The sequence below is a fragment of the Fundulus heteroclitus genome, chromosome 20 (genome assembly GCF_011125445.2).
Source record: "Fundulus heteroclitus isolate FHET01 chromosome 20, MU-UCD_Fhet_4.1, whole genome shotgun sequence".
Lineage (NCBI taxonomy): Eukaryota > Metazoa > Chordata > Actinopteri > Cyprinodontiformes > Fundulidae > Fundulus > Fundulus heteroclitus.
In genome coordinates, this window is record NC_046380.1 from 18,089,831 (window position 1) to 18,106,875 (window position 17,045).

Genomic DNA, 17,045 nt, shown 5'->3' on the forward strand with positions numbered 1-17,045 from the left:
AGCTTACTGTACTGTTGACAAAGATGTCCGCCTACAGAATTTTCTTTTTTATGCTTTTGTGTCATGCCTAAAGAAGTTAAATAAAAAGGTGGTCAAATAAATACAAAATGCAGTTTCAGAATGATGATTTTATTTACTGAGGGAAAAATTGCTATCTTAATCAACCCGAACCTATTTGAAAAAGTATATAATCCTCCTTGCAAAGTCCTGACCCAGGCCTGATTATCTCCAGACTTCAGTAATCAGAAATCACTTACTTAGAATCTATCTAAAAGCATCAATTGGCCAAAAGATCCCATAATGCAATGGTGATGCCCAAATCTAAAGGATTTCAAGAACAGATGAGATTAAAATTCAGAATCTTCCAGGAAAAAGGCATCCTACCACAATTACTTAAAGAGCACATCAACAGTTCATTGCAAAAAGGGGAAAAAAAACTAAGCAAAACTTTATTGAAATGAGTGTTTGCCCTTGATTTGAGCAGGTAAATAATGATATCTGCCAATGGAATGAATATTTTCACCCCTAAAATAAGATAATTAGATATACTGCACTTGAAATAAGATGATGGAGATGGGTTTAAGCCGCAAAAATTTTATTCCATTAATATTCCATTCTTACCTGCTCAAATCAAGGACAAATACACTAATTTCAAGAAAATGTGACTCACGTTTTGTTCCCTTTTTGCAGTGTTCATCGAGGAGGTAACAAAAGCAGAGCAACATCTAAAGCACCGCAGCCCTCTCTAAATTGCCTCAGTTAGTTAGATCTAAATTTCACAATTTCACAACAGCAATCATGAACACGGGCTCTTACTGTTGAATCAGTGTTTGTGATTTAACAATAAGACAGAGACTGGACACTAGTGACACCTACGAGCCAACGACCACCGCTGAACAGAAGGAACAAGATTTTGACGATCCCAAAGAAAGTTTTGCATCCCGTTACAAGCGGTGTAAAACTATTAAAGTATACACCATACAAGGTGGTGGTGGTAGTGTGATGGTCTGGGACTGTTTTGTTTGCTCATGCTCTAGAATTGCTGTAACTTGTTAAACCATGAAACTGCTGACTATAGCAGGAAAATCCTGGTTATCTAGTTCCTGACCTGGACCTTTAAGCACACCTGGGTTACGCCCGCAGGGCAGAGAACCGAACCGCCCCTGGAAGATTACCTCTGAATAGCTAAAAAATTTAAATCACAAACTCAGGAGTGGCCTAGTCAAAGTCTGGGCTAGTATCCTACTGAGATACTGTGGGAATACACTGGCAATGCTTCAGAACACCCTAATATGAATCAATTAGAAACAATGAAGAGTCGGCTAAAACATCTTTACAGCAATAAAGAAACCTCAGCAAAATTATTCACAAACACTTGATGGCAGATTGTTGGCAGTATAAATATTAATTGGGTTTAGGGATCAATTACGTTTTCACACACAGCCACGTTTCTTTGGACATGTTTAAATTAGCTTTTTTTTTACAACTGCTTTTGTGTTTATTCAGGTTATCTTTATATGATATATAATTTTTTATGTGACAAGAAAGAAAAAAAACACTCATCTGCTGGGGCCTGTGGCTCTCTGTGGGTACCGTAGTTGTTTTGCTATCAGAAGGTTGTGGGTTTGATGCCACATGTCAATGTGCCCCTGGCAAGTGTGTGAATGTGAGTGTAACTGGGTGAATGTAGTTATGGTATCAAGAGCTTTGAGTGGTCGTTAGGACAAGGAAATCTCTACATAAATTCACTTTATTTATAAGTTTATCTTGGAAACCAAGACAAAGGTGCTCAGGCACCAGATTTCCCCACTGAAAGAAGCAATTTACGTTAATCTAATTTAATATAAGCTATTATTATGTTCATTTCAGTAGTAATAACGGTTATCACTGATACAAAACATAAAGATCCATTATCATAACTTTGTTTTGTTTTATACTTTTATTTAGTTTTATCAAGAATTTAAGGGGCAGAAGTGAGGTAGATTTATAATAATAAGAATAATAATAATAATAATAATAATAATAATAATAATAATAATAATAATAATAATAAATACTAGCTTTTTTTTAAGCTAGTCAATACTTTGGTAAAACTGTTGACGATATGACGGTTTTTACCTAACAACTGTAATCTTTACCTAAAATTAAGTCGAATGAATAAATTCTTCAATGAACAAGACAATGCAGTTCTAAGTTTTGATGCCATACTTTCACATTTCATGTATTAATTTACTATGTCATGTGAAACAGAAGAGCCTTGTGCTGGCACAGATTGCTTTGCTTTGGTTTCAGCTAAACTGCCGGTTGCAGCACCCATGCCACTCTTCGGGGTCTTTGTCCTGAACTGTATTCATATTTATGAATATGAGGAACAAGCATGTTATTATTTCCACGAACGACAAAATAGAGACTGATGTGGACTCCAGAAACTAATTGCCCCCCTGAGTCTCCCTCTCTATCTCCACCTTTGCGCCTTCTTGCCTCTCTGTTACCCAGCTTGTTTTTTAATGCTGCTCTCTATCAACGTGCCGCAGCAGCGTTAATGCAGAGTGGCAGGTCAGCTGTGTGCGGCTGATAGAAAGGAGTGGAGTACAGCAGGGGAGATGCAGGGGAGAAGAAGACAGTTTTTCAGGCTTTAAATGTGAGCAGAGCAAATGAATGACACAGGGATACAGGGAGTGGAGCTGAAAGAATAAGGACGCTGAGGAGTGGAAAATCTTTACTGAGGGGGTGTCAGCTAAAAAGCAGGAGTGTGGAACGGATTCAACATAGCTCAGAGGTCGGCTACGCTGCACTTTTAAACATTAAAGGGGCTATATTATGTCAAAATAATACTCATTAAACAGCTCTGAAAGTGAGAAGTTGCTGTTAAAAAAAATGAGCAAAGACATATACAGTTAGTTTTTTTTCTGTAATTTATTTGTTGGTATTATATAATCAAAAGTCATATTTTATTCATGAGGAGGTATGAAATTTCCCTTTACAATGCACAAAAATTAAGAAGGCAATGAAAAATAATAACCCTTTTTGTTGGTAAGACTTTAAAGTTATGTTTTAGCTCTCTGTGTATATATATAATATATATATATATATATAATATATATATATATATATATATATAATTTTTTTTAAAGCGTAATCATGCACCATTACAAACAAACACATTACTGCAAAACATGTTTATATAGTAATTTTATTTTTTTGATTGCAAAAAGTCAGAATGGAGCCAAATCTGAGGAATAGTTTGAACTGAAGCAACGTCCACATATAACACAGTTCAAAAAGATGCATTCTGTGTTTTTTTTAAACATCAAATTTGTAGTCAATATATACATTTTGTAATAACTGTTGACTGATACAGAAGAGGTGAGATAATAAATGTAGATTTATTCCCATTGTTTTTCAGATATGTAAACTAAACTGACTAAGCTGACGCTTTATTATATACAGCTCAAAATATAAAGGCGACACTTTATATTACACAATGTAACTCCAAGTAAATCACACTTCTGTGAAATCACATTGTCCACTTAAGAAGCAACACTAATTGATAATCAATTTCACCTGCTGTTGCGCAGCAGGCGAAATTGTTTCCACCACACCAGGTGGAAACTATAGACAATTATCAAGGCTCCCCCCCCCCCCCCCCCCCAATAAAGCAGTGGTTCCACAGGTGGTGACCACAGACCACTTCTCAGTTCCTCTGCTTTCTGCCTGATGTTTCGGTCGCTTCTGAATGCTGGTGGTGCTTTCGCTCTAGTGGTAGCATGAGACGAAGTCTAAAACTCACACCAGTGGCTCAGGTAGTGCAGCTCATCCAGGATGGCGCATCAATGCCAGCTGTGGCAAAAAGGTTTGCTGTGTCTGTCAGCGTAGTGTCCAGAGGACCACTACCTCCACCTTTGTGCAAGGAAGAACCGGAGGAGCACTGCCAGAGCGCTGCAAAATGACCTCCTGCAACCACAGATGTGCATGTGTCTGCTCAAACGATCAGAAACAGACTCCATGAGGGAGGTATGAGAGCCTGACATCCACAGGTGGGGGTTATGCTTACAGCCCAACACCGTGCAGGACGTTTGGCATTTGCCAGAGAACACCAAGATTGCCAAATTCACCACTGGTGCCCTGTGCTCTTCACAGAGGAAAGCAGGTTCACACTGAGCACGTGTGAGAGACGTGAGTCTGGAGACGCCGTGGAGAACGTTCTGCTGCCTGCAACATCCTCCAGCATGACCGGTTTGGCAGTGGGTCAGTAATGGCGTGGGGCGGCTTTTCTTCGGGGGGGACACACAGCCCTCCATGTGCTCGCCAGAGGTAGTCTGACTGCCTTAGGTACAGAGATGAGATTCTCAGACCCTTTGTGAGACCATATGCTGGTGTGGTTGGCCCTGGGTTCTTCCTAATGTAAAACAATGCTAGACCTCATGTAGCTGGAGTGTGTCAGCAGTTCCTGCAAGATGAAGGCATTGATGCTGTGGACCGGCCAACCAGTTCCCCAGAAGGCATTGATGCACATCTGGGACATCATGTCTCGCTCCATCCACCAACGCCATGTTGCACCACAGACTGTCCAGGAGTTGGTGGATGCGTTAGTCCAGGTCTGGGTGGAGGTTCCTCAGGAGACCATCCGCCACCTCATCAGGAGCATGCCCAGGAGTTGTAGGAAGGTCTTACAGGCATGTGGAGACCACACACACCCTACTGAGCCTCATTTTGACTTGTTTTAATGACATTATATCAAAGCTGGAGCCGCCTGTAGAGTTTTTCCACTTTAATTTTGAGTGTGGCTCCAAATCCAGACCTCCATGGGTTAATAAATTTGATTTCCATTGATAATGGAATCAATTTCTGGTGATTTTGTTGTCAGCAGATTCAACTATGTAAAGAACAAAGTATAGGATAAGAATGTCAGATCTAGGATGTTATTTTAGTGTTTCCTTTATTTTTTTTTAGCAATGTATAGACAGTCATATTCAATAAATTAGAATATTGTTGAAAATATTATTTATATTGCCGGTAGTAATTCAGTTCACTAAAAGAAACATTGCATAGATTAACACAGACTGGTTATGTTTTAAAGCCTTTACTTTTTTTAATTATGATTTTCTTCCCCACCTCCAGCTAAGAAAGCGGCACATTTAAGCGTAGAATATTGCATCAGGCCAGTAATAAAGCAACATTTGTCATGCAGAAACTGTGGCTTAATGAAAAATATATTTAATGCCAGTTTAGAGTTTAGTTTTTTTTTCACAAAGTACTTTTAATCTGACAAACAAGCCTCTTAGAAATGCAAGTTCTAATTGATTGATTATGACTGTATATTGTTGTGCGTCTTACTTAATTTTCAGTGATTTAGTTTATGAAAACTTCTGGTTTAGTTTTTCCTTTTTCTCTGTTGTTTCCCCAAATCATGTTTTTGAATTGAAATGAAGCTTGTTAACATAGGAACTTACTTGGTTGTTTTAGTTTTACACAATCCCAATATGCAGCCAGTTAACATTTGTCAATAATATTACAAATATGATTAAAGCAATGAAGCAAAACAAAATTATTCCAAACATTCAAAGTAAAATTAAAGGTGTTCAGTTTTTGTCCAACTGGACTTTAATCACCAAAATAATGGAGTTAACCTGACATGAAAAGGGTATTATGTTAAACAGGCACCATCAGAATTTATTTAGCAATTTTGAGGTTTAAATTGATATTTGTTACACATCTGGTTCCTCGACAAATTGTTAGCGCTATGTTAAATGTTTATTCTGAATGTTCCTCTCGTACTCATCTGATCTGTTAAGTATTAGCCCATTTTACTGCATATGTTAACGAGTCAAATGTGGATGGGAATAAAGCAATGCACAAGCAGAAGCTGCATAATGAAAAGGAGAGTTACTGTTGCAACACTTTGTCTCAGTCAGAGAAGTCTGGCAGTGATCCTAAAGCTGTCTGCGTGATTGACAGAACCATTGCCTCATGCGACAACTATTTGGCTAGATCACGTTTGATCTTGGAGTGAGGATAAAATGCTGAATCTCAGCCACTGACAAGCAGGACAAATGACACTGCTGCCCTGAACAGCTGACAAGTCCGGAAATACAAAAGGGTTTAACTCCGACGTCTCTCAAAAGCGCACGCTTTCTTCACGTTAGTATTCCAGCTGCGTCGCTCAAGCGCTTATAAACCCGAAACTCTGTTATGAGTTTTTATCTATAGTGGACCCTGCAGGCTGAATTAATTTAGCTCAAAACCACCTGCCTTTACCTGCCTGAGGCATGGAGAGCAGCTTATTTACTCTGTCCGCTCACATCCCAGCTCTCCTCTGGCACGACACGGACTGACCTTAGTCAGCAACAAGCGGCAAAGCAATCAAACGCCCGGAGGGTTTAAGATAACACGCGTTAGTCCGTATTAATAAACATATCTCAGTGTGTGGAGAGGGCTGAGGCGATATGGTTTAAAGCAGGGAACTCCATATTCTCTGGTATACGTGCACACTGCCGTGGTACGCATTTGCCCACTTAGGGACTCTTTGGGTTCTGCATTTTTGTCGCACCTGTAAACAAGATTAACAAACAAATGTCAAAATCAGACATATATAGTGGGGTTAAATGCAAATTTTCGAATTATGATTTGATTTATTAGAAGTGATAAAAGCAATTCAAACCACCCCGGTCACGTGTGGAAAAGTAATTGCCCACTATATGCCCACTCAGTTTGCAGAATTGGTTTAATTCAGTCAAAATGGACAGTTTATGAGCATGAATGGCTTGTTTAAGGTCGTACCATGGCTTCTCAATCAGATCTGAGTCCGGATTTGACTAAGACACTTTACCTATTGTCGTTTTGTTTTTTTTGTTTTGCCATTCAGAGCTGGACTTGTTGGGGTCCTTTGGGTCATTAGCCTGTTGTATAAATCATTAGGTCATGAACTGATTGCTTGCATTCAACCTTAGGATTTTCTTCAATAAAGCAGCATTCATGGTTGTGTCGATTACAGTGAGTTTTTCAGGTCCTAAAGCAACAACCAGGCCCAGATTATCACAGTCCAACTGTGTTTATCTCTAGGTACGATGTCTACTTTCAGAAATGCCATGCAAGTTTTATGCTAGACGTAACGAGACGCTTAACTTGTAAAAAGTTCCACTTTTGTCACATCAGTCCACAGGATATTTTCTCAAAAAACCTGGGGATCTTTAAGAGGTTGTCTCTTTCTTAACGTTGACTCGTGAACACTGACCTAAACTGAGACAAACGAGGCGTTCTAGGCTTTAGTTGCCGTTCCGGGTTCTTTTATGACATCCTGGATGAGTTTTTGATGTGATTGTGGAGTAGCTTTGGTGTGTCGTCCATTCCTGGGAAGGTTCACCACTGTTCTTTGTTTTCTCCATATGTGAATAATGGCTGTCACTGTGGTTTGTAGGTATCACGTCACCCCATGTTAGTTAGCCTTTTCTCTTAATAAATAAAATTAGAATTTAAAAAAAAAATCTTTTTGCATTTAGTCAGGTTACCTTTTTATTCGTGTTATGATCTGCAGCATTTAAGAGTGACAGTAAATCAAAAATAGATGAAATCTTTGCTGAGCTAAATGCTTTTCACTGACCTGGATAAAACCTTTTGTAGGAGACTCATTTTGTCATGTAAATGTCAGATTCAGAGTGGGTGAACAGGTAGAGAAAGGAGTTTTATTTTCCTTAGCAGTGATTTCCTTCCTTTCCTCTGTTGTTTGTCAACCGTCAGGTGGAGCGAGAGCTCCACGCCTTATTAGTTACCTGAGGCCTGAGGTGTCCTTTGAGTCCCGGCCCCCCCTCCCTCCAGTCCTGTCTTTATATTCATGTGGGTCAGGGGGACAGATGGAAACCATGAGTGGGCGTAGGAGAAAGCTGTCCTAGCTACCTCTGGGTGTGACCTCAACAGGTTCACTGAAAGCGGGAGAGAAAGACGAGCCCACCGAGAGAAGGGGAAAAAAAAAACACTTCAAGGAAAGCAGCTGAGTGACTCTCAGGGGACGACTTCCTAGTTACCTGTCTGGGTGGAGCTTCATGGAGCTGAGCTGGGCTGGGAGCGGCCGGCTTTGGTAGAGCAGTGTGTGGAATTTGAATGGTGAGCGCTCGGCTCTGTGCATACATGTACGCGTGTTTCCCTTCTTTCTTTCTGCGTTTTTACCTGATATGAGAGCTGACACCACAGCTGACAGTGGAGTCAAACGGAGCCGGAGCCGTGGAGGACATGAGGTCCGAGAAGGAGGAGGGGAAGGCCGGTGAGTTTATGTTTAAAAAAAGAAGAAGAAAATAACTGTGAAGAAACAGGTTCTTTATGCAATACTGTGTGTGTGTGTATTAGGGTTGGAATCACCTGGCTGTTTGCTCCTGCTTGGATTGCTTGTCTGTGTATTACGTAACAGGAATATGAGAGTCTGAAAAAAAAAAAAACGATTCACCTGAGAAACTCCATGTTAGTCAGGATTTGTGGCTAACCGACATGAACTACCTCCACCACTATAGTACAGAGAGGTATTAATTACATTTTCCTCCGAGACTGCACTAAGACTCATCCACCAGGAACTTGTTGCTCAGCCTTCTCAACGGGAACATATATGCTAAAATCTAAAGTTAGATTACGTTAGTTTAATAGAAAACACGAGTCAGTTTCATCAGGACAGATCAATCAGGTTGTTGTTTTGCCAGCTGTAGCAACACAACAATCTCTGCCTGATATTTACAGACCGTTTCATCTGAATAACCACTTCTCGGTGACATACTTCAATTTTAACATTTAAAATGGGTGCCTTTGCTGCAGTGTAAATATTTAAAGGAGTTTTTGACATCTTTCATCTAAAGAGGTGTGTGTTATTGCTATTCATTGCTGGATATACAGCGAAATACCAACCATTCATAAACACCTCATTGCTTCCGACAATTGTCTCTTTGTCCCCTTTTGTCATTTTGTACTTTTGCAGTTTTGGTCGTTTTGTATCGGACGTTTTCACTATATCCTACCACCTTGCCTGCTTTGACAGCTAATGATTTAAAGTTACTTATATGGCCTACTTATAGTTTAACGTGGTTATATGATGATGAATGAAATCTGCTAGCAGATGGCCATCCATTGTTATTTTGCTGTTATCAAGTTTCACAATTCATTTATTTCCACTTACGCAAACAGAGACTAAAACCACAATTAATGGAAGTACGACTTTAAATGGTAAATCAAATGTGTGATTTGTGCACTTTATTGTTTAGTATCTACACATCAAAATACTTAACTATAAAGAGAAATACATGTATACACATGATGATGTATTGAAATCAAATTAAAACAGCTGGGGTTTCAAATTAAAATACACTAATTGATTCAGACGTCTAGTGCTGCACAAATAACACTTATTATTTTTTTTTTCATTCTTATTGGCAGTAGTAGTATAAGTCCCCAGTCATAGGTTGTTTTAAAGAGTTCATAAAGCTATGCATAGAAAACAAGGCTTTCAGGGTATGTCAGGACACACAGCATCACAGATCCTTCATCACACTTAACAGTGGACATGAGGAGCTTTTCCACATTTTCATCCTTTGCTTTCGTCTAGACACACCTAGAGTGTTTGTTAATGAAAAAGGTTAACCCTGTTCTCAGCTGACCAAGAGCAGATGAAATCTCAGTAACGCTAAACAAACTGCACACTTTAGACGTTTGTGATGGTAGGACAGAGGTAAGGAACCGAGGCCGTGTCTAAGAGAAATGGGCTTCTCTGACACATATGTGGGGAAATAATTTTATTATGGGTCGCATGTTTATAGCTCCCAATCATTATGATCTTCTTTTAAAAAGTAAATAATTAAAAAAAAAAATCCTTTCCATTTGTTTAATCCAAATAAAATGCTGATAACTTTAAGCATGAATAGTTGCTCTCAAATTAAAGGATAACATCTTTGAAAATGTTTCTTTATCTTAAATTTTGTAGTCAGTAAAACATTTTTATCTCTGCAAGTACTTCTGTCTAGGGGTCTGTCCTTAGAAAACTAAATTAAAAGAACAGATCAGCCCCATGTGTCACCATGGTATCAACATGAGTCCTGTATCTGTTTCATTGTCATGTCATCTAAGACCTTTTATTGCCAAAGAGGCTTTAAATGTAGTTCAGGAGCCGGATTAGCTGTGGAAGAAAATGTTTCTTTGGTTTGGGCTTTTGGGCTTTTGGGCTTTGTAAGTCTGCAGACTTCTTACATGCACAAAACTATTTCATAATAAAGGACAGGAGAAATACCTTTAGTGTTATAGAAGCTAGATAACAGCTGCAAGACAGAGCTTTCATCCTAGTTAAATAGATAGTTGTGAATTCACGGCTTTAGTAGCTGTCATCAGACATTAAGGCGTTCTTAACCTGAGAAATGATGTATTAGTGATAGACGATAATATCAATACTTTGTCAAATGTTTGACTCATTCTAATAATCACATACAGGCACATCTCATTAAAATATTTGACAGGTCCAAGTAAAACAGGATGTTTACTAAACATGTTATGCTATGGCCAACACAATCATAGGAATCACTGCTGACTTAACAGTTCCAGCAGAGTCACTGCAAATTTGAACAAGGTCGGACAAAAAAAGAAAACGCCGTTGTTTTCATTCTGGATCACTTGGTTTCCCTGTAAATAACCAAATGTTATTGATAATGTTATCATCCCAAGGGAAAATGCGTTTTGGGTTTTCATCAGCCATAAGCCATAATCATCAACGTTAACAGGGATAAACACTTTAAACAAATCACAGTGTGTGAACTCAAACCTTTTCTTTTTTAAATACATTTTTTTAAACTCAAATTTTCCATGATGTTTTGAGTTACTGAGATTCAGGGGTAGAAAGGCCGTAGGTTGACATTTATTCGCATTGCTGTTAAGTACAATTTGTGTGTAATTTGTACTTCTTTAAGTAGTTTACAAATGCTGAACTTTTACTTGTTGTTGAGTATGATTTGATTTAAGTATTTAACTTTTTTTACGTTTGAAATCCCATCCGTTACTGAGTTAAACAAAAAAAAAACAGTGGGTGCAACAGCAGTGATCCATCGCCTTGAGGTCAGGGTTACCACATCTCAACATGGAGGCGCATCAATCGGACATTAGTGGCGATAGCAAAAACACACCAACTTACAGTTAGTTTATAAAGTTTATAAACTAAAGCTGCTTTAGTTAAAAACGGTTTGAGACCAATATCTTCTCTTTTGCGTGAAATGCACAAGAGGAGCAATCTTCTGCTCATAAGAGTAACTAAGTAACTTTTACTTAAAGTAAAATGTAATGAGGTAGTTTTTACTTTTACTTGCGTAACATTTCACACTTGTATCTTTACTTCTATTTAAGTAATATTTTATCAAAGAGTTGTACTTTCACTTGAGCATATTATTTTTAGTTCTCTTTCCACCTCTGCTGAGATGGACATGTGCAGTATGTTTTCGTCTTCATTAAATCCCTCGAGAAGTTGCTCAGTCTCCGGTGAATTCCTGTTGTTGCTTTGATGTCAGGAGTAGTTTTTTATGGGACTTTTACAGCAGCTGATGAACTCTGAACCTTTAGGTTAGGTTAAAGTGAGTCTTATTCTGAGTCTGATATCAAAGCCCACAACATTTAACATATTTTTCTGGTTCTGTCAATTTTAGCGTCACGCTTCTCACCAAGACCCTCAAACCGTGAAGCTTTTTTGGTTTATTTTTTACTCCATTCTCAGCGGAAGCTCATCCATCCTAAATATAAATTGAGGGCTGTGTTTTGCATTGTTTTTACCTCAGTAAGCCTCCCAAAATCTCAGACACAACTGCTCCAGCCACTTTAACGGCACGCTTTAAATATGAGCCACTTTTCTGCAGTGCCTTAGGTAATATATCAAATCATGTTGGTTTTCAGTGCTTCACAAATTGTATATTCCTGTGTCTGCCAAATGTTTAGTCTCTGCTGCAGATTCAAAACAAAGACAATTTTGCTGTGCCATTTTGTTCCTCCATGGTTTACATGGACCACCTTACATCACAGTTGATGGGGGGATTTTATGTCGTTACTAAGGTCCCTGTGGTTTTAGTTTTTTTAGCAAACCAGATTACAAGCAAAAGACAAAAAGTGTCACTGGTATTCAGATATTTCTGTCAGCAGATTTGGATTCAGCCATCTGTTGTGTTTTTTCCTGTTCGTTCTGGCATCTGGGGGTGGTTACGGCTGCATATGCACCAAGCAGATCTGCAGCTGCATCCTCCACGTTTATCTGTCTTGTGACAATCACGTGGCAAAGAATCTGTATGACAGGGTGGTCCCTAAATTGTGGGACTGCGTTCGGATTTCTTTCCATTTTAATATTTAGTTGTTGTTGTTTGCTTCTTCAAGTAGTAAATGGACTGCATTTATATATGACATTGAATTGCTAAATGTATCATGGAATTAACTAAATACCTTTATTTTTGTGACATGCTGTGGTTTAATGAAATTAAAACTGAGGTGTTTGGCCTTAATGACAATTTTTAAATTTGGACCATTGTTACATCTGCAAGCCTGAGAACACCATTCTAACTGTGAAGCATGTTGAGGGCAGCACCATGTTCTTTGGGTGTTTTTTGTTGTTGTTGTTGTTGCTATTGTGATCAAACCCTGAAACAACACAGCGGAAAACACCGGGAAGGCAAAAAGTAGGTGCAAATGGTTCTTAACATTTGGAGATCTCCTCTAAGCATGTAACCAAATTAGTAAGAAGTAGCATAAGAACATCAAAGGCAATGATTGGTCATCACAAAGCCCTGATCTGGATCCACCCATCCATTGTCTGTAAATGCTTGTCTGCAGGGTCAGAAGGGTGTGGGGGGGGGGGGGGGTGTCTATCTCCAGTTGCCATCGGGCGAGAGGCGGGTTACACCCTGCACAGGTCTCCAGTCTTTCACACACTAACACAGAGATATACAGGACAGACGAGCAAGCACGCACACACACACACACACACACACACACACACACACACACACACACACACACACACACACACACACACACACACACACACACACACACACACACACACACACACACACACTTACACCCAATGGCAATTTAGGGCAAACATAACAGTCATGTTTTTGGACTGTGGGGGGAAGCCAGTGAACATGAAATTAACCCAAACATGCACAGTGAGAACATCTCAACTCCATGCAGAAAGACCCCAGGTTGGGTTTCCAACCTGGGGTCTTCTTGCTCCAAGGTAACTGTGCTGCCTACTGTGCCTCCAGCTTGAAGCCCGTTTTATAAATTGACCCTAAACTGGATTTCTTAGAAAAATCTGTGTGTGTAAGCAAGGCAGTTTATGAACCAGACTCAGATTCAGACTGGACAACTCACCTGTTTCCTTACCGTCTCGTTATGCACCTGCAATCCAGCCAATCTGGTCCAAATCCTCTTCTTACCTAAACCAAACATCCTTCAAGGTTTTAGCCTGTAAAGCCCTGTGCTTTGACCCATCTCCTCTTTGCGCTCAGAGACTCCACCTGGCTTTCACCACCAGGCTCCAAAACCCAGGGGGAAGACTTCACTAATCCTAATCCTAAAATGATCATCCAAACTCAGACATTCGCAGCTTTTGTGTCTTCTGCCGGGGTCCGAGCACCAAATAACTTTTAATTTATGTCAATAAATCTTTCTAATTGTCTCTTCTGTCTGTGTAAGTCTTTCCTGGTTGAAATGTATTTATATAGCATATTCAGCCCAGTTATATAGTGATCTATGAAGCATTTTGATCTACACATATTTAAGAAATGAGATACTTCAACATTCGCTCATTTAAGAGCAAGCAATTAAATCTCTTACTTTCAGATTCACAGATGACCTTTGTTGACCTAAAGATAGCCCACACCAGACTCAGGCACTTGTTGAAGGTGTGGTAGCTGTTTGAATTCAGAGTATTCACTTGTTTTTTCTTCTTTTTTTCCTGAAGCAAGACACAAACCTGTTTAACTATAGCAGCTGCTGGGATTTATTATTCATTGAGACTGGAGAAGGTGAATCTTTAGAGCTGGTAGGTTGGATCTTTGACCTACATAGAGCTTTTTCAGTTGTTTTTTTTTAATCAACTAGTCGTTTACATGTAAACTAAGGCTAAATTCTGGGGAAGATGTAAGTGAGAGGAGAAAGTTTGGTTCAACGCAGCTCTTGAATGTAATAGCTATTCAAATGGCCTTCTCCATGTTCTTTGTGCTCCTCCAGTGGCACATCCTTGGCAGTCAGCCTAATCTGCACATAATAAATGCTTGAATCAATTACACCTATCTGCAGTTAGCTCTCTTGCTCTGACCTCAGTTGTAATGTAAACCCAGAGGTGATTAGTTTGTGTAAGCTGTTTCCCAATGGATACTCATACTAAATTGATTTTGACTGTATGAATTTAGATGAATACACAGTTTCTGTTAATCGATTTTCAGCGCATTCATTATGAAGAGAAAGGCATATGAAGCAGAAATCACCAAGGCCTGCGTTCTTACCTGAATAGATTTAGAAACGTGTGCAGAGAGGTTTCCTTTTTTTCACAGCATTTAAAAAGCAATGTTTAAAAAATGGATTGAGATCATCTGGGGAAGTGAAAATTTATCATAGGTGTCAATGTTAGCTGGTTCACCAAAACATCGTTTGGGTTTATTCCAAAGAAGGTGTGCACGGAAGGAGCGGGGCCGTGAAAGGACTGGTGGAGCAGGTCTTCTACATGAAGGGAGTGAATTATCTGCATGTCAAAGGGAAAAAAAACCTCCTCTTACTCCCCAGGAAGGAGGAAAGCCTGTTTCTTTATCAGCAATAAAACAGAAGTGAATGAACTGATTAAAACACATCAACCTCCGTGGAAATGATTGGGTGGGGTTGCAGGAGAAACGAGAGTTCATGAGCCAAAGCTTGGCGCTTTATCTGCCAAACGCGACTGTGCTAGGACACGCGCGTAGCTGCAGGTTGAACAGCCACAAAGCATTTTACACACAAACACAAGTGGGTAACAACAAACATTCTCACTGAATCCTGTCTCTGGACCCAGATTGTAATGTTTCAAATTTATACCAAACCTAAATTCATCTGATACATCTTGAGACTCGTGATCTTCATATTCTGAATGTAACGTACATACAGGAGCGCCCACAAGGGTAAATACCCCCAGTGAAATTAGTCTGACCAAAGCTTTTTCACTTTGACAAATCTCTGAATTACACCAATTACACTGAAAAGCAAACGTGTCTTTTTAATGAAAAGAATAAGAAAGGTTCCACAGATCGACTGGATTACTGTGCACAACCCTTAAATAAAACCTTAGAAGATTTTAACAGGCAGTTTGATATCACATCTTAGTAATGTCTCCCCAAGCTGCCTTCCAACAGATCTCCTGATCTATCAGACAATGACGACATCTAAGGCTTCTGTACTGCTCGCATGAAGCCATAGTTTATTTGATTTTTGATGTATGCTTGGACTCACTGTGATGCTGGAAAAGAAAGGGCCTCTTCATCTTCAACTTTCCAGTAGATATGTAAAGGCTTTGGGCCAGAAACTCACTTGTATAGAATTGTATTAGAACTGTTGATAGCCTCATCCTGACAAAATTCTCTGGTCCATCTGAAGAAAAGTAACCCCAGAGCATGATGTTGTCACCACCGTGTTTCACTGGGTCCAGTGTGTTTGATCTTTTGGTAATTCTCTATGTTTTTTTTTGTTCCAAAGATAAGATTTGGAGTTGTGGTCCAGAAGTTCAAGTTTGGTTTCATCAAACCATGATACATTTACTGTAATGCAAACCTTACATCTCATGCAAGGTTTTCTGGACCTTATAAATGGTCCTGCGTGTCTTCTTTAGAAGAACAGACCTTAATCCTACTTATTAGTACAGAAATCTGTACAATGTAGTGATATTTCATTATTTTTTGCTTGTATTGAACCATATTTCTGCTCCTAAACAGTTCTGCAAACGGGTTTCATATATCTTGATATTGCTAGTTGATAAAGTGTAATATCTTACTTGTAATATATAATGTCCTACGACGCATGAAAGAATTACATGTTGACTTTATGGCAGTTTTTCTCAATAAATCTCAATTAATAATATTATCGATCTTGATCTGTTCTTTCAGTTTTTTATTTAAACTGATTCTGACTTAAAAACCAGATTGTAAATATAACCATGAAATAATAACTATTGGAATAATCTTATACAGAATTTATATATATATATATATATATATATATATATATATATATATATATATATATATATATATATATATATATATATATATAGTTGGCATGCTTAGTGAAAAAGCAATAGTTAGTTGGCATATAAGAAATACAAGATTAAAACGGACTTCGGTGAAAAGACACAGTTGTCAGTTCCTTGTGAAATACTCGGCACATAATGTGGACTTTTCCTTTCTTTGGTGCACTCGTAATTTAGCTGGCCGACTAATAGTTGTAGGTATGGTATGGTAGGTGCTATGATGTGGATGAAGGGCAATCTGCAGGCCACACTGACTATAATCAGCATTAATCCTGACCACCAGGTGGCCGTTAGTAGCACAACAGAGAAACAGGAGAAGACAACAGATTAAGTGCTGTGCAAAAGCGCACTGCAGAATTTAAGCACACAGCAAACAAAAGGACAACACTTCAGGAGACGTTGTGGTGAGGAGATGCGCAACAGCAGTCTGAACCATGATTTGGACATTTGGGTACCAGTATTGCGTGGGGTGGATTAAAAAAGCCTAAAGGGCTGCATATCGCCTTGGTTGCTGTGGTTCCCCCAGAAATGCTTTAGATCCTTTGGAACGTTTCTGTAAATTATTGCTTCAGCTAAGGGATGCAAAATACGCAAATAGTAGGAGAGCTGATGTTCAAAATGGATGGAGAGTTTGATCTCAGGACAAATTAATGCAGAAACTGATTAAAAGGTGGTTTGAGCAACATATTCATTTAAAGTTTTTTTATTTGTGTGTTTATTAGCAATATTGAATTTCTAAATTTTACTTTAAAGAATATATTGTGCATTGAATGTG

At 38.9% G+C, this 17,045-nt stretch overlaps 1 protein-coding gene across 1 annotated transcript in view; it reads left to right on the top strand.

Annotated features, from left to right (window-relative positions):
- The window catches only part of kaznb (kazrin, periplakin interacting protein b), a gene marked incomplete in the record, with an annotated part of 138,442 nt that overhangs the window by 81,634 nt on the left and 39,763 nt on the right, over positions 1-17,045 (top strand).